Consider the following 19,310-nt stretch of genomic DNA (forward strand, 5'->3'; position numbering starts at 1 on the left):
TTTTACCCTGTTTTCAAAATAACAATTTCTATGTTCTCGTTATAAGGATAATAAAAAAAAAAGTTTCTCTTGAGAATAAGAGCGTTATTTTCCGTTACAACAACAACCTTTAAAATGTTATATCTGTTGGTAATCACCGTATATCTACTTGTAGACACGGTGTTTAGGTTCCATCATTCTGGAACCTAAACACCGCCTGGTCCCGTCATTGACACCAACTGCAGGATCGCCTGCGCAGCTGCAGTCGGGCCAACCTCCTCTTCAAATGCTGAAGTCTGATTTGGATAATGTTATGGCCGACAACATCAGCACAATCTCTGCCTAAGTTAGACCGTGATTAGAGTAATCAATTATAACATGATTGTTTTCTGGAATTATTGGTGTGTTCTGGTATCCAAATGCTAGAAAAATTTAAAAAGTTTCTTCTTCGTTAACAAAACTTGTTATCTCCCAATAACAACATCTATAATCTTCGTATCATGGGAAAGACACTTATTTTCTTGTGATAACATGGGATTAGATGTCATTATCACAAGAAAACAGGCACAAAAAAAAGAAGGTAGGCTTATGTGGGCACCAGTACTACAATTCAGCATCTTCCTAAATAAGATTTTTATTCAACAGTTATTTTGATATATTCTGGTCGAGTTGTAATCGAGTGTGCATTCACAGCATGTTGTCAACCCCCCCCTTTTTTTTCTCTTTAACCTGCCTTCCATCTTTTCCTCTTCCTATATGTCAGCCCCTCCCTCTTTCACTGCTTTTTTTTTTTTTGCTCTGATGTTGTCTCAACTCTTCTTCCCCTTTTCTCACCTTCTCAGTCACCCTCCTCTGTTTCTCCTTCCTTCTTTCAGTCACAGTTTGATCCCCTCTTCTAGACGCTTTTCTTCTCCCCGCTCGGTTATTTGTCGGCTTCCTTCCTTCATCTCTCACTGCATTGCAGTATCTGTGTCAGGCATCAGCAGAACAGGCTCCCTTGTGTGTGTATGTGTGTATGTGTGTGTGTTCGGATCCTGCAGTCCTTCCTTAGCAGTAGGACAGGAACTCAAAAGGATGCCATTTTTTCCCACACCATCTTTATCTTATTCTGTCTGGCCTCAAATGACCGGCGTTTTGCTTCATGTCTCAATCTTTTTGTTCCATTTGATTTTAAATATACATATTTTTTTCTTTTGCAAAATCATAACATTTTTTATTCTTCTATATCTGTTTTCATTTAATATTGTCCATGAAACATATAAAAAAAATAGATGTAAGAAGCTCTCTACCTTTGCTTTTAACGTACGAACCTCCTAGAGCCCTTAGGTCCTCAGGTGCAGGCCTGCTGAAGGTCCCCAGGGTCAGGACAAAAAACCACGGCGAGGCCTCGTTTAGAAACTACGGGCCTCGTCTGTGGAATAGTCTACCTGAAGATGTGAGGGCTTCATCAACTGTGGAGGTTTTTAAAAAGAAACTAAAGACACACCTTTTTAAATTAGCTTTTAATTAGATTTTATGCCTTTTTTATATTTTATGATATTTTATCACATATATATTTATTCTTCATTCTTTTTACGTTTTATGATGTTTTATTACATCATTTTTAGCATTTTACTTGTTTAATCTACTATTTTCTATTCTTATATTTTCTGATATTTTATCACATATATATTTATTCTTCATTCTTTTTTACGTTTTATGATTTTTTGCACAGCATTTTATTATTTTATTTGCTTAATCAAGATTTATGATATTTTACCACATATTCTTTTTATTTCAAATTAGACTGTTTTCGAGTGTTTTCTCACCCTCGGCTGGGGGGTTTGGGTCTATACTGACACGCCTGCCGAGAGGAGGACAGGGCAGACGGCGCTTTCTGGTTTCTCTTTATTTTGGTTTCTCTTAATTCTGGTTTCTCTTTATTTTAATCACTTATTTATTATCCACTGCTGTTTGTCTTTGTGTATTTTATTGCGTGGGGCTAATTGAATGTATTTTATTGTATTTTATTGCATTTGTTTTTGTTTTTATGTACAGCACCTGGAGCTGTCTTCTCGTCATGAAAGGTGCTATATAAATAAAAATTATTTAATTTAATTTACCTATTAACCACTTCATAACATATGTCACTAATTTGCTTTGTACCAAAAAATTACAGGACTCCACTTGATTTTGCATCACCTTGAAATGAAAAAGCACAGGTTTTTTTTCTTAATATATATTCAGAAATTAAGTCAGGCATGAAGGGGTATAAGCATAATTACATGCAAAGTTTATTACAATAGATTACAATCGTATTCCTTTATTTTCCAAAGTAAACAGTGTTTGCAAAGATTATTTAAAGTTTGTTTACTTCGTAAGGTTCACAGCATACCTGCTTGTTGGGCCCGTTGGGCCCTGCATGACTTGATTGTCCCAACCACAAGCGTTTTAGAAAGTGCTTATTGCTATTGTATAATCCCTTTAGGATCCTATTGCGCTGCCCCCATTTCCAGCTACTTGCGAGGTAAAGAGTGAGGAGACCAGACACACAGAAAGTCACTCAGTACAGGATGTATAGAGGGCAGGATTGGTCTGCAGCTCACCAAAATTCAAATTCAAGTTAATTTTATTTTATAAAGCACCTTTCATGTCAAACAGACAACTCAAGGTGCGTTCCATAAAAAACAAACAAGAATACAATAAAACTAATCCCCACACATGTAATAAAATAATGAAATAAGCCCCTCATAATAAAATACACAAAAACAAGCACAAGTAAAAGAGAAATGACAGAGCTAAAGAAAAGACAACCAGTCTGGCAAATTATGCCCTAAGGCCTTCTGCCATTCCAACGTTAGTCAAGATCTGGTTGCTGCATGAAGGTCATTTTCACGCAACTCCAACCAAGAATCCCATGACCTTCATGCAGGATTCCCAAATTGATTCCCCTATCAAGAGACAGTAGGCGACCTTTTCTGATGCAGGTGGGGGATTCCTTCTAACATTGTTCAGAACCGCCCATTGATCAAAGACCGCAATAACCACTAGATGCATTAAACATGCACCTATGGTATGAGCCTCTCTTATTTTAAGGCCTCATGGGGTATCCTCCCGATTTCTCCAGTGAACTAGGTTGTTTGCTGTTAAAAGTGCCAGGTGATGTCATTGCTTTTGCAGTTTCCTGACTATTTCTTCAAGGACAGACGAGACCCAAAACGTCAAACAAGCTGTGAAGGCATCAATAAGGCCATCTTGATCATTTTCAGGCACATGGTCATTGGATCCTGTGCCACAGAATTTTCAGATAGATCTTTAAGGACACCTAAAATAAAAGACTTGCCTGGCCTAACTGAATGTATATGCATTCCAACCATTTTATTTCACAGTTCCTGCCCTTGGTGGTAAGGGCCTACACTCTTCAACAATCTCAGTCCAGTAAATTAGTAGAATGATTTTAAAAATATTCAGGTTTCTCCTTGACCCCCTTGTTCATCCAGTCTTTAAAAACAGATCATTTGCAAATTCTTGAAGCTGTATGTTTGCTTTTCTTCTTTTCTGGTGCCTGGATATGGCAGTTCATTACAAGACAGAAGATCGTGGAATTTTCTTGTTTGACTTTTCTTGTTTGACTTCAATCTCAATGCTGGAGAGTAGCATTCTCCTGCAACCCAAACAAATCCATGCATCACTTATGGCAATTGCAGATCAACTTTATTGCATAGTGTCACGAGGAGGGGGTTGATGAAGGACCCAAAATGCAGAGGCGAGGAGGCACGTGGTTCCAAACACAAAGGGGTTCTAATACTCAAACAAGAAGTGCTGCTGAGCAGGGTTAACAAACCAAACCAACTGTCGGGGTATCCAGGACCACAGGGAATCAAACGGTATGGACCAGCACAGAAAAAGGCAGAGACAAGACTTAAATACACAAAGAAAAGACAAGACAGAGGTGAAAACGATCAGGAGAGATTGGAACCAGGAAGTAAAACTCGAAACTCACACATACAGGGAACCTTTAAAATTAAACAGGAAACAGAACTCGAAACATGACAGAACAAAATTGAAGCAAAAAAAAAGATATATTTGTCTCTCTGCTCCTAAGCAACCATGATTATAGTAATGTGATTTAGACGACAGCCTTTTTTTTTGAATGGATAGCCCCTATATGAAGAAGAACACAAAGAGGTCACATGGCTTTGTCTACAAAGTCCAGAAGCTACAACTTAAAAACGTATTTCTTGTGTCTTTCAAAACCCTAACAACCTGTATCCATAACTCCATTTATTTTTTTGATTTGAAATGGTTTATTTCAAGAAATCAAATAAGAATAATATACAAAATATTACAATCATCAGTTGTGCATTCATACAAAGACAAATCAAACTTAGGATAATTACACATATTAATAAATATTGCTTGAAAAGGAGTGGAAGGAAGCAAACTTATATAATCCCACCTCGTTATACCGTAATCATTTTATTACATGCTTTATCAATATTCGGTTCCTCGTTTTTATCAGACAGAATAAAGAAACCTGAAATATCAATAAAACACATGACAAAGATGAATTAATCAAATTATTATGTTAAAATAACTTTTAGAAATCAACATAGCAAATGCAGATCATTTATCCAAAATATAAGCAGATAATGTTACTTATGAAAGTCATGTATATGATTAATAAAAATAATAATATATCAGTAAAATAGACATAACACTGCTTCAAAGGTTTCTCAGCAAAATTTGATCAAGTATCAAAAGTTAAACTATGTGCAAATTTATGTTACATCAGGAAAAATCATGAGTCAATTTTTCAATTTTTGGAGCAATGAAGTAATATCATTATAAATCACTCAAGCTAACCATTTTCAATAATTGATTAATCGCTTATTTTTTTTTTTTTATTTTATTATTTTTTTACTTTTTATAATAAGGTAATGCTGTAAAGTATTACATTATTTACCTTACAGCCATTCTTCTGGTTTTAAACAGAGTTTATAGTTCTCTTTGTTGTCATGTCTGCAGACATTAGATTCAGGTCCATATCCTTCTTCAGCTGATATCAGCGGCGCTGAAAGTTGAGGTCAAGTTGTCTGCAGCTCAGAACTTTGCTGAAAATCAGGGTCACTTCAGACTTTTGGAGAAAGGGATGAATCCAGGCGTCATATTTCATGAATTTACATTTGACGCTTTGATTTATTACTGCATGTTGGTTCAGACGTCTGTGATCAAACACTTCTCAAAGTCCTTCATGGTGTTACAACCAGAACCTTGGACCAGTCCGGTGGTCCAAGTGGTTTCACGTAAATCCTGCAGCCTTTAACCCAACTGTTCTCAATCTGCTTACGCTTCCTGAGAAGCCGTGCTTGTTGGGCCAATTCAGCACTTCGTCTGGTCAGATGCTCGTTCAGATAAACAGCAGATTCCTTCAGATTCCTCCTTTGGTTCATCAGAGCTAGCTTATGTTTTTGATTCACAAAACTGATGAGGATCGCTGGTTTTTTCGTTTCCTTTCTCCTGGGGAGCGAGTGGCAGGTTTCGATGGTATTTAGATCCAGGGAAATCCGTTTAGATGTGAGAAATGATTCCACTTGGTGTTCCACAGACTCTTCATCACTCCCTGTTTCAGAAGAACTGCTAGCAATGCTAGTGCTATTAGCATAATGCAATGCTAACTCCAGCTTTGCCCGAAGTTTTACGATACTCCAGTGAGAATGACATTATTCATCCTTGCTTGTTGTTCAACATCGTCCAGTCTTTTCTCCAGAATGTCAACCAGCTCCATCAGAGGTGTTAGCTTAGCGGTCACTTGCTCCATGAAAGGTAACAACTTAGCTTTGATACCATCAATAATCTATTTAAGGTAGATAGTCCTGTTTTTTCTTAGGGGCCATGGTCAGCTCTCTTGCTTTGGAAAAAAATCAACTTTTAAGTCAATTGAAGATAGTTGTGAAGCCACAGTGAGCCACACGCGACACTTCACATTTAATGTCATATGAATTATATTTTTTGTGCTAAATGCAAGCAGGAATACAAAAATGTGCACATTTTAGACCTAATTTGAGTCTCCATTACTCCTCAGACATGAGGAGTTATTGCTGCCTGTATGGAATATGAAGAAAATTGACATTCCAAGACCAGTTTGAATAGAAATCATAAACTAAGTATGAGTCCCATTTTATCACAAAGAAGTAATTAATGTCAATGGATATTTTAAGATGTTCAAGTTGGAGCCTAGTGACATGTTTAGCTTATGTTATTTATTGCTGAGTAGTTAGTGCCTGTGAGTGTCTTTAATAATTATCATCTTTAACCCCATTCTGTTCACTGTCACATATGTCAGTCTAAACCTGACTGGCTTTTTTCTTTATGTTGCCCATCTTCCCCCCTCCTCCTGGGGTGGGACGTAACATAACAGTTGATTTTGATTGTCAACTAATTTATGTTTCAAACATTGAATTTGTCAATTCTTTTCAAAGCAATTACATCTGTTTTTTTCCGACCATGACAGTTCAAATAGAGCTGAAAAGAGTCTCTGGTTTAATTTTTTAGACAAAGAAAGAAAAAATACAAATACAAAAACCTGCATTATATTTAATAGTTACTATGATCATACTTGTTCAGTACCAAACCTCTAGACCTATATAGCAACATAGTTTGTTACATAAATGTAATGCTGTGATTACAAAACATTTAAGGCCATGTGATAAACATGGTAATGTTGTGACTTCATTGCATAGAATTTAAGCTTGCTGATTTATAATAAGAATTAGTGTAGTAATGACAGTAAAATGACAAAATAGGTAAACTCATTATCATACATTAGCATGTAACATGCAAAAACTCTTTTCAGAAAGAGAAGAGGTGTATTATATGAGGTGATACAACATTTTTAAATGGCAAACAGTCTGAACAACAAAGAGAAACATGTTGTTCAAGTTACCACTCCAACGTGCTGCCCGAGCATGCCCGTAGGAGAAAATTTTTTAACATGTTTGCCTTATGGGCTCTCCGAGCAGCCCATGTTGTTAAAATTTCCTGCGGGCCACCTACATACCCAGAAGAGATTTGTCAATTTTTCATCTGCAGACAGCCTGTATCCACCCATTAAAGCACTAAGGGACTAAGGCTTTAGAAAATCCACGGACATCCATTGTTTTAAATGTAAATTTATGGAAATAATCTTTGAGAGATATGGGAAGGAAAAATGAATTCAAGTATAAAGACTGTCTGCTCTTAATTTGGCACATTAGACAGTTTTGTTATGGCTAAATATGATGTGTTAATAGTTATTCTTATAAATGTATAACAGACATTGAAAGACAGTAGTGATATCAAATGGATTAATTTTATCTAAGAAAAAGCCACCAGCTACATTTCATAATAATTTATGAATGTGTAAGGGGTGGGAATAAATGTGTTTTTTCCTTCCTCCAACTCCGTTTTCGAGCTGTCGTTAACATGAATGGATAAAAAAGCACTTGGAAAAAAAAGTGAAGATTGAACTTTTGAATTCAAAAAGAACCAGATAATCTGTGTTAAGAACTTTAGAAGGAAAAACTGAGAGCAGGGTAACAAAACACTGCTCTAAATGGAGATGAGGTGAAATGAGAGAACTGTGTGGTGAACAAAAGAAGGATTTGAGCAAATAAAGAGAGTGCATAAAGATAATAAATACATCTTGGGTTGGGGTGGTGGACTAGACATGTCTGTGGATGATCCCAAAAGAAAATGGTCAGGTGGAATTCAGTCTCTGAATTTGCAATGGCAATAGAGACGTGGTGAGTTGGGAGAGTTTTTACAATGATGAGGGAATTTGGACGAGTTAAATGGAAGATTGGCTTTGGAAAATTGCAATAATCATTGTTACGGATGGACCTGGAAGTGGACCAGATTGGAGGCAGAATGGTGGGAGTCAGAAAAAAAGCAGAGATGATTGATGGTAGATGGAAAAAAAATTTGCTGACCAGGTTGATGGGAGACTGAAATGATAAAAATGCTGCCCAGGATAATACAGACTCTCACCCCAGACGTTCCTCCTTTGGGGAGAAAGAACCTGGAAAACTGTTAATGGGTAGCCTATTACAACTCGGATGGAATAAACCAAGGCTGTCAAACATTAGGCCTCTGTGTCAAAACGGGCTGCATGAAGGGCCCGACCCAGCTTACTGGATGAATTGGGTAAATGTGAAGGCAACACAAAATGCAATAAATGTGACAAATACAACTTGTCCATAAGGGAACACGCACTTTTTGTGAACAGTTTTGTGAATTAGGGTTCTTAAAGACGCATTTTTAAATTTCTCTACTTGCAGAATTGGTAAGTTAAAACTGCTTTCTTTTATTTTTTTCTTTTACTTTGAAATTAATTTTTCAAAGGCTTGTGATTTGCTTGTTGACAGGATAAGAAATAACTTGTTTTCAGTGAGATAATGAATATTTAAACGCCGTGGTCGAGGTAAGTAAGGCCAATAACATCTGTTGCTATGATAGCCAGAACAAAGTGGTCTCACTGCAAAATATGCCGTATGTTCACAACTTCAGGTTTTTACAAGTACCAACTGTAAATGACATTCTGAACTCATCTGAGAGCTGAACCCTTACAATGATGGACTTGAGAAGTTAAAGGTTTCAAGTTTTAGGAGCCAGAAGGTATTTTCTGTTCCCTGAAAATCATATCCTTCACTGGAGTTTATGACTCAAACGATGTTGAAAGAAGGAACGTTTTTGATTAGAAATACAGCTAAAAACGGGATTCAGACAGTTATTGGGATTTCTGACCAATAATTTCTGACCGCTTCATCCGGAGGGAACCAGACATCCTAAGTTAAAGTTCCAATTTACTAACAACAAATGTTCAAATAGTCAACATTTAAATCAGCTAGTGAAAAAGTAGATTTTTTAAGCTATTTTCCTTTCACACACACATTTGCATTTCACCCTAAGTTAGAAAAGTTTAAAACTGCTCTTATGGCTAGGTACAGGCAAAAATACGGGCTAACTTACATGGAATAGCAAGGTCATAGACCACTATGCGAGTCCATGAAAACTTTTTCAATGACACATTTTTTACCAGCATGCAGTGGGCGACATTTTTACAACACACAAGGTAAAGTGAGGGTCAAGTAGGTAAGGCAGCCGCGTTGTACAGATTTGTCATTTTTTCAAACTCACCAAAATCCTGCATAATGGGCTACTGAGATCGGTTCACATGAGGCCACCTGCATGCCCTGTACAGGTTTGCCAATATCTTTTCTCCCAGACACTCCTTATCTAGCCATAAGTGCAATTGTGACAAATGCTTTACAAAGGAATTGAGTGTGCACCATATGACAGAATCATCATCATTAGTGTGTGCAACATACATTATCATTATGTACACTTCACGATACACTTACGCCTGACTTCCACTGGTCTCTCTGCGGTACGTCTCCGTTGTGTTGAACCACAAAAGAGACACATCGTAGATCGACCATTGTAAATCAGTTTCTTTTTTTTACCAGTATGACAATTATTATTATTACTTTCTATTTTTAATGAGCTTCAAGGGAACTGCGAGAGACACCTGGGGTCCCTTTAACCCTTTAACAGCAGCTATAGCTCTAGTGTTGACATTCTTTGAACAACAAAAGATGTTTTTTTCCACATCAGAATCAGATGATTTTTGTTGCTTGTTTAAACACTCAAAGTTACGGTCGGTCAGAGGTCATGTGTTATTTTGGTGTCACCTGCGACATCTCTGGCGTTAAAGGTTTAACCCTTGTGTTATCCTAGGCACTTTAACGTTGGGAGTTGGGTCATCTAGACCCACTATACAGTGGGCTGAACCTTTTTTCTTCAATGATTTGTGATCTTCACTGGTGTCCATGGATTACATGAAATCTTTCCACCTTTATCCACCTTTGTCATGGTAGGAAGAACACGTCAATGTAAGGGTGGGGTCATCTAAGATAGCACAAGGGTTACGATGCACCTTGAATAGGGACGCTCCTCTCTTCGGCTCCCATTCAACCCAAAAACCCGAGGCTCCCCTATGAGTGTATGTGACCCTGTTTTAATGAAAATCTTCAAATAAAACAAAAAAAAGGTTTATCTATACTTCCACTCAAGGTTAGCAGGTTATGAAATGTTATTTAATGAGTATTCCTCCATAGTAGAGTTTGTAACTAAATCTGCAGCTTCATTGAAACTTCAATGAGGTTTTCTCTTTTGGTAGTTGCTTTGAAAAATAATGCTGACCAAATAGAGACAGATTTCACCTCTTAACATCACGGGTAACGAGCCCGCAAAGCATCCCCTTTACAACTAACAACGTCTTTGTGTGAGAATTTAAACTGTTTGTTTTCAGACAGGTACCATGGTGTTCGCCATCTGTTTTCTTGCTCAGTCACCAGAATTTTTTTTCTTCATTCAGCTCCTTCTGTTTCTCTCTTTTCTATTTTTCCATGCAGAGATGTGGAGCAGATTCTCAGCTGGACTAAAAAGAATAAAACATAAAAAAAATGCCTCAGATTGACACGGAACTGTGTTGCCACAAAATTCTTCCTCTTTTGTTTTATATTCAAACTCTCACCGTGCATCATACGTACAAAGAATATGAATGATCAGGTGTGCCACTGTTAATAATAAATTATGTTAATGACTGAGTGGCAGCACACCCACTGAGTCATGAATGATAATTATGCAGCACCCTGATGTGTGGGGGTGGGTCAGGTCTGGAAATGGGTTTTGGGCTTCCATTAAAAAACAGCCCTGCTTTGATTGTAATTCCACAACATGGCTTGCCAGACAGTTTCCATGAAATGAAATGACCTGCCACCTGCTCACATTTAAAAAATGACAGGGACGGTTAAGAGACTGGTCTCACCAGAGCTGAGTTGGAGTTGAAGTAAATTGGTTGGGTATTAGAGTGAAAGTCCATGTAATGACTTGCTGTATGGATTTGCAGATATGATGCAATCCTCACAGCCCCGTTCTGTGAAGGGATGCTCCCTCACTAAATCCTGCTTTGAATATTCACAAAGGTGTGCACATTACTGAGGCTGATAACAACACCAGCCAAATCTAGGAGATGTTCCAATCAGGACGGAAAGGGAGAATTTGGGTTTTATTGCACTGATGTAATTAGGATCAAGTTTCATTTTGAAAAATGTCCAAATTAAATTTCACTCATGCTGACGTTAGTTAAGTCTTTTGGTCCAGATGGCATTTTCTGCTTTGGAAGAGGCTTGGTGCAAAATGTCGAAGTGATGCAAATCTTGCTCCAGGCTTTTTCTTTCACAGCTCTATTCCGATATATCAAAGACTTTTGTGCCATGTGATTCTGGTCAGGCACAAACTGCAACTATTAATTTCTCCTCCATGAACAATTCACACAGGTTGGCACTACCATGAATGAAAAGGGACGCCATCCATACTCCAGTATCAAATCCAAGTCCCTGATTGGTCAAAGTCCAATGACCATGCACTTTGTACACAGAGCAAAAAAAGTCCATCAACATAGAAATGTGTCTGTATGTGTTTGCGTGCTAGGGGCCTTTATCAAGGGTAATAACTTTATATAACTTGAAATCTTAATAAAATATATGAATATTTGTATTAATTTAATCAAGACTAAGTTCTGATAATCACCCCACTATCCTGAATCTGTTTAAGCGTCTTAGTTTTTCTTTCCATTTACACTGAATTTTACCTCTAACTTATAAAATCCCAAATAAACACAGAGGAATTTCATTATATTTGACAAACTAATTCATTCGGCAGAGCAAACACTCAGCATGATCCCGCTAGCTGATGGACCTAAAGCTAATCTAAAATAAATCTGCAGAAAAAAGGTTGACCGGGTCCGACAGTGCTGACAGTTTGAACCTTAGCGGAAAAAAAAACAAATGTGACAGACATTCACTAACCTGCTCTCCCCAATTCCAGACAGCTGACTGTCAGCTTGGCATATTCTGGTCTCACGAAATGTCACTGGGTTGCTCGGAGATGAGAAAGGGCGGTTCTAATGTCCTGGTGCACTGATTTACTGATGGTGTCATGAGTTTCTGGCTCCTCCGTCCGTGTTTGGACAGTGATTAGTGGATTTCATCGTGTTATGGATAAAAGTTTTTGGCTTCTTGCAGAATTTTTAAGAAAAATAGAAACATCATTTAAAGGTCTTATACAATATGTTAGCCTCTAAAAATGAATGATATTTTCTAAAATTCCTGGAGCTAATAAAATGGTAAATTCTGAGGGATGGCAAAAGATAAAAGTAGTGTTTTTTTAATGTGGATTATAATTAAAATAAAAACTTTCGAGGTCTATATGAGATAGAGAAATAATTTAAAAATGGGGAATAGAAAAGAAAACAAAAGGTGTCAGCAGTTTTATCTGTCTCTCACCCAGTAAGCAGAATCAGATGCCAGTGAGCACCAGGAGCATGACAAACTGATTGTTTCTCTTTTATTAATGCTTTTGGAAATCACTTGTGTAGGATTTGTTATTGTTTCAAAGGTGCTGTATCGTGACAGGAAAGCTGAAAATGTTCAGGATACCACTCCAATACTAAGAAGGTCCGTGTTGGGGGATGTTTATAGAGCTTTGAAACAGGCTTCAATTTGAAGTCGTGTCTCCCTGCCAAAGTGTAAAAATTCAATGAAGTGGGTTTACGTGTTCTATGCTTTTTTTTTTTTTGTACTTCCGTGGTTTATTCATAATTCATCTGTGAAAATTTCACGTGAAAAACCACAACATTATGTGTAAAATGTACGTAGCGGCAGTGTGACACGGCCCTTAGATGCTATTTAAAAGAAGACAGATGGAGATTGCTCATTCAATTGTAAGTTTTCAGTATTTATAAAAACACAAGCAAATTGTAATATTAAATAATTAAAAAAATTATCTCCAAAAGCTAAAATAAAGTAATAAAATTGATATTATTTTGGTTTCTTGGAAAACACAATTAAAGAAAGTTTAAGAAAAAATATTTTTTATTTCGCTTGTGTTTTAAACAAACAAACAAAAATAGAGTATGTCCAAAGTCCTGCTTTACATTTCAACTTAGTCTTTTATCTTTTTCTAGTGAAAATAAAGGAATGTTTTTAATATTTGTAGATCTACCTTTTTGACTTTGAAATTTCAACTGATTATCTGCTGTACTACAATAACCTAAAACAAATTTACATAACACTTAGCGCGCTACAGTACATCTCACTGACAGCACCAATTTCTGAGTTCTTTATTTTATGTGACTGAATACTGTTAAGTTCTGTTTGTCTGAATTTGTCATAGCTAACTAGGCTAGACAGACCCAGATGCTGGAGCTCGGAAGGAAGACAGACGGTGGGTATGGATTAGTAAAAGTTTTATTTGCTCCGCTGATGAGGATGTTCCGGTGCGGTAGGGAGGCGGCGTGGCTGGAGAGGGTCCGTGGGTCCGGGGCGAGACTTGAGGATCGGTGACGGCTAGGAGGTCCGGCTATGGCTCGTGTGGCGCCTTGGCGATTGGCGAGGTTCCACAGAGAGGTAGGTATATCCAGATGAACTTCTGCTCGGCGTGTTCAGCTTTGGACGTCCACTCGTGGTGTATGAGATTCCTGGAAACAGGACAAGGTATTCGTGAGGCAATGGCGAGATGTACATGACCAGGGGCCTCATTTATAAACGTTGCGTACGCACAAAAGAAGGCGTACGCCACTCTCTACGCAATAGTTGAGATTTATAAAAAGCAAACTTGACGGGAAAATGTGCGGTCCTCCACGCAAGCTCTGACCCAGGCGTACGCACAAAAACGGGTGAAATGAGAAATGGCGACACCGTCGGCAGATGGAAGAAACACGTGAAAGTGACAGTGTGTGCCAAATCGTGCTGGCATGTGCTGTGCTACACAATGTGGCACAGCTTAAAAACGTGCCTCTACCCCCTGGCGCTGATTGCTGTGTTGGCCCCGACCCTGAACCCCATCCCCACGCATTTGAGCCAAATGCTGCTGCTGTGCGCCAGCGTTTGGAAGTGATGCGTCGCTTGTAAAGAAAAAGAGGTGTGGAAAATATTATTTATTTAAGAATTCCCTCATCGTGCAGTTTATTTCAGTCAGGGCGATCTTAATTTCGCCCAACTCCTTGGCCACCTCTCTGATTGAACTACTGACTTCCCTCTGCATTTCAAGGACTGCATCGGTGGAGACGCTGGGTCCAGACGGCTGCTCAGCTGCAGCATCGTAACCACTTGCCCCGCTGGAACACCCAGCAACTAAAATAAAATTGTTCTATATTAATAATCTGTAATTGTGTAGCCTGCATACATGTGACTTGACTGCATTCATTTTAATTATTTCTCTTAGCTGTGTCACCCTGACCCTGGCGCGTCGGCGTCCCCTCCGTCTCAGTCAGGTGACTGAGGCGGAGGAGGACGCCGATAAGGGGGACTTAATAGGGATTCCCCAATAATAGCGGCCAGTTTCTCATCAAGAGGGGTCAGCTCCGGTCCCCCCACCCCCCCACACCCCACCCCCCCACGTGGCGGACACACTCTGCCGATGCAGCGCTAGACGTTTTTTTGCCTCGACTTTGATGTCCGATCATTTCTTTCATTTCTTTTTTATTTCGGCCACGGTCCGAGGTTGTGAGGCTACAGCATTTACGGCGTCTGCCACCGTTTGCCGCTCACGTGCCTTTTTGGCATTAGTAATGCCCACACTGTGCCCTCCAAACAACGTTTTATCCTCTTTTCCACCTCGCCAACGATAACTTCTACTTCACATTGAGTGAAGTTACGTTTTTTTGATTTCCTCTCTGTGTTTGCCATGATTTAGCAAGCCATGAATATTAATTTGTGGGCGTTTCACGGACTATTTATGGGCAACTATGGGCGTGTCATGTAGCCGCAAAAGCTGCGCTGCATTTAGAATCGGTTGTGATTTATAAAGGGAAAGATGCGTAGGATGTGCGTGCGCACGGTTTAATAAATCCGAATATTTCTGTGCGTACGCACGTCCTATGTTTCATCCGTACGCCACTTCTGACGCAAATCCTACGCAAAGTTTTATAAATGAGGCCCCAGAGACTGTGAGTAGACCAGACTAACACCATTAGAGGCAACGAACTGGCGATGAATCCTGGTCTTGAAGCTCCTTAAGTAGGTCATGCAGGCAGATGAGTTGAGTGGACGCAGCTGGGATGAATCAAGGGCCAAGCAGAGAGGGGAGGGGGAGGAGTCTAACAGAGGCACCATGACAGAATTTGTTTTTATTTTTGCCTAAGAACACATATTTAATATTCTTGAAACTTAAAACAGTTTCTAACAAAGTTAAACTATTACCATTTGAATACAAATGGTAATATTTTAAACACAGTCATCCTACAACTTTTATCCCCAGAATGCTGACATTTTTTATAATGTGTTATGTTATCATATTGTTGCTGTGAGGATTTAGTCTTTCAGTGGTATTTTTGGTCATGTTCTGTCCTCGATTAGTCACTCCAGGTTCATGTTATTTATTCGCAACTGTCTTCATTGCTGTTAATTGTCATAGGTGCATAGAAGTCTCTGATTTTAAGTTCTATCTTGTCAGGACATCTACTATAACGATCATCTATATATTTTAGTGCTCATCGTTTTTAGGGTAGTTAGATTCTTTAAATTGATATGTTTACACAACAGATTGTATTCCTTGTAATTCAGTTTCTATATATGTAACACAAGAAAAACCAAAACAACAGAAAAAAAAACAAATTGTATATTAATCCTCAGTCTCTCAAAACCGATAAGTTTTCTTCACGGTCACTCACACTCCCGACACGTAGGCATCATCCACAAAGGAAATCCAAACGTAAAAAAAGGAATCCTTTCACCCATGAGTCCATTGTCCAGGCGAGTCCAAACAGAGATGAATCCCAAGACGAAATCAGATGCGTTGGGCGTTATGCGCCTCTTTTCTCTCTTCAGGTCTCTTGTAGACTCCCTAAAGTTTTCCCCGTCTTGACAGGATATCTATCACATCAGTCACAGGTACCTTCAGTCACATGACCTACTGCTGACGTGTCCTTAATGCAAAAAAATATATATAAAAAAACGCATACCATTAATTTATTTTGAAAATTCAATTTCCTGTCCCAGCACGAATTGCTGCTGAATTGTTGAGCTGTGCTTAGACATCTGGCAAAAGAAGAACTGTAATCCTTTACAAACGAGGAGCATTTTTCTGACATATTAACCATATTTATGTCATGGTGGCCTGGCAGACTCCTCCCCCCTCCCAGCTCTGCTCCTGACTCTCAGCTGTGTCCGCTCTGCTCATCATCTCGTCTGCTTCTTAAGGAGTCCTACCTCAAGTATTCTTCGCTAGTCCGTTAACACTGATGGTGCTTTACCTCGCTCTCAGCTACGCCTGGCCCCTTTGCTTTGTACCACGCTCCCCTTGTTTTGTGTTGGCTCGGGTTTCGTCTTCCACGAGTGACACTGGAGCATTCCATCCTCCAGAGCAGAAGCTGCCTACTTTGACGCCCCCCAAGAACTCCAAGCCACGTCGCCTCAAGAACTCCTGCCACGCCATTGCTGCTCCTTCCAACCACGTCTCAAGTTAAGGTCCGCACGGCTGCCTTTGACTCATCTGGTTTCCACCACGCTGACGGCTCGCTTCGTCAAGCTTCACCATACCATTTCCTCTGGATCCGCTGGCTCCTACAAAATAAAACCCCTTACTCACCGTTCTCTCACCTGCCTCCTCCTTCCAGGTTACAGCATCTGGGTCTGTCACGAGATCATATCATATCATGACAATTTAAGTTTGTTGATTCAGGTCAAAGACTGTAGCTTCACTGTCACATGTCTTCAGTTTTCCGTGTTGCAGCAGTTTCTCTTGCTGTTTGTCTGTGATGGCACTGAATCTGAACAGAGACAGAGGCAGCAGCTCAGATCCCTCGGGTTACAAGAAAACGGGAAGAAAACCGTCTGGATTTAGTGCAAACGTTCTTTTTTTCTTGCATCACTAACAAGAATTTATTTATGTTAATTTAATACAATGAAACAAAAAAGAGGGACTTGGGCACTTTTTAAAACGAGGCAAAAAGGTCAGTGGTTTCTCAACCACCCCTAGGGCCCCATGTGTGCACATGCCTGTGTTTGATTCCTGGGTTGCTTTATCTCACAATTGACTTCAAAGCAACAAAAGGTTCGAGTTAGACAAAAAAGTACCCACTGCCACACAACCCTAATGACATTTTTTAACAGCCTATTAGACAGAAAGCTACTGCAAAAAGGTTATTAAAATGGCTTGAACATTCATTTTTGGACCATAATTGTGGTTAAATAATGTCTTGCCACCTCCGCCCAGGTGACACATTTAGGTAAAGTTGTGAAACAAATCCAACAACCTTAGAAATTTAAAGCTATTTTTGTAATTTATTATTAGTACAGTTTGCTATAAAGTATTTAAACACACACAGAAAGATATGATGAAGTTGTGTTTCAGAAACAAGACCTTTATAACTATACATTTGTTGCAGAACTAGGGTTACTGACAGCTAACATCTGGTAAATCCAAATGGCCTGTTCTGTCAGAAATGACTTACTAGGTAACAAATGCAGGGACACTGTGGGTCTCCTGCTGAGACATCAGCTTTAGCTCTGAAGGGGTTGCTTCTGGGTTTCACGGAGAGAGAAAAGATCATCCATATTAGGGATTTGGTTTATAAGCTCTGAGCTCAGCTTCTCTTTCCTTTCACTCTCTCCTCTTCTTCTCTTTCGGGCCTTAAAACCATAGTCACCATTCCTTTATTATCCAATGTTCTGGACATCTGGGTGCTCAGTTGATAGAAATGTATTCACTTTTCTGAGCCAGAAGGGGCCATTGGTAAGTGAACAGAGATTGACAAATCAATGGTCATTCTAAACTCTGTGCCTTGTCAGGGATACTATTGACAGACACAGAGCGGGGTGTGATTGACTGACAGAAGCAGATCGCTGGAAAGAAACGACGTCTGACTAAAGCCAGTTCCTGCTCAGGTGGTCATCAACGAAAACAAAAAAGTGAAACTGTTTTCACACTTTCAAACTGGGCTGATTGGTCCAAGAAAGACGCCATTTTCTGAGACGGACAAAAATGGTGCATAGTGGAGTGTAGAAGGCAGGAACCATTTGGTGGATTAACCCCCCCCCCCCCCCCATTCAACTCCTTATTGAATTGATCTGACCCTCCAGTCACAGGGCGAACACAAGGCCACTGAGCTTATCACTAGTCTGAACCAACTAAACATAATGGCATTTTTCATTCATTCATTTTCTATTCTGTTTTGTCCCTTTCGGCGTCACAGGGCCTATCCCGGCCACTTGCAGGCAAAGACAGGGGACATCCAGGACAGGTCACCAGTCTGTCACAGGGTTTATATCTGAATGATATAAACATGTCTGTAATGTCATCTAATTGTAAAGTCAAATTAAAACCTCATGAGAAAACAAACAGATTCAAAGGGGAGCAGATTAACAGAAAATACACTTTTTTGCTAATTCCGCCCCCAGGTTATGTATTTTTATATGAAATCAGAAGAAAGACAGCCTAAAAACGTTATAATGTGACTGAGCTTTGTGGGAGATGGGTGTGGTCGACTCCAAATAACGGAAGGCAGAGAGAGCAGAGAGCTGGGAAAATAAGATGAAATAAATAAAATCTCGATTTCTCCGAAAAGAAATCATTTAAACACCAAATTCGAATTCAATAAAATTGTTAGTATAATATTCAAATCATTTTTCCTTTGCATTAGTTTTCTGTGGAAAAACAGTGGGCTGAACTTTATGAAACTAATAAGTGAATGGATTTCTCATTCATTTTTGTTTACTCGTTTGTTTGTACACATTTAATTTCTACTTGATTGACTCTAGTCTTTGAAGGGTTTCTGTCCTTGTTTTCTTATGACCCCTCCCACTGTTGCTGCAGATCGCAGATCTTTTTCTGTTTTATCTATAAAAGATGCTATTTGATTTTTAATAGTATACATATTTGTATGAACATTGCTGTTTTACGTTTTCTGGTCGCTGTAGTGGATGTTTCCTATCAATCTGAAATTGAAAGATTTAATCAGTATTTTTATGTTCAAACTATTCCTTTTCTCTGATGAATGGCATTTTTTCAAATACATTTCAGTCAGACAAATCATGCAGTAAATAAGATTTATTCTATTTGTATTTTAGTTTGGCATAAGGCTCCGTTCAGAAACATAAAACAAAGATCTCCATAGAAAACTTTGGCTATTAAACTACCCGTAATGGAGCTAACAGGTGGAGGCTGAGGAGGAGGGTGGGGCGACTAACGCAGAGCTCGCGGAAATGGAAGCAGAAGATTGGACCGCACACCCGGAACTTAAGTAGGAT

This window comes from Oryzias latipes, chromosome 22, assembly GCF_002234675.1.
Source record: "Oryzias latipes chromosome 22, ASM223467v1".
NCBI classification, from domain to species: Eukaryota; Metazoa; Chordata; class Actinopteri; order Beloniformes; family Adrianichthyidae; genus Oryzias; species Oryzias latipes.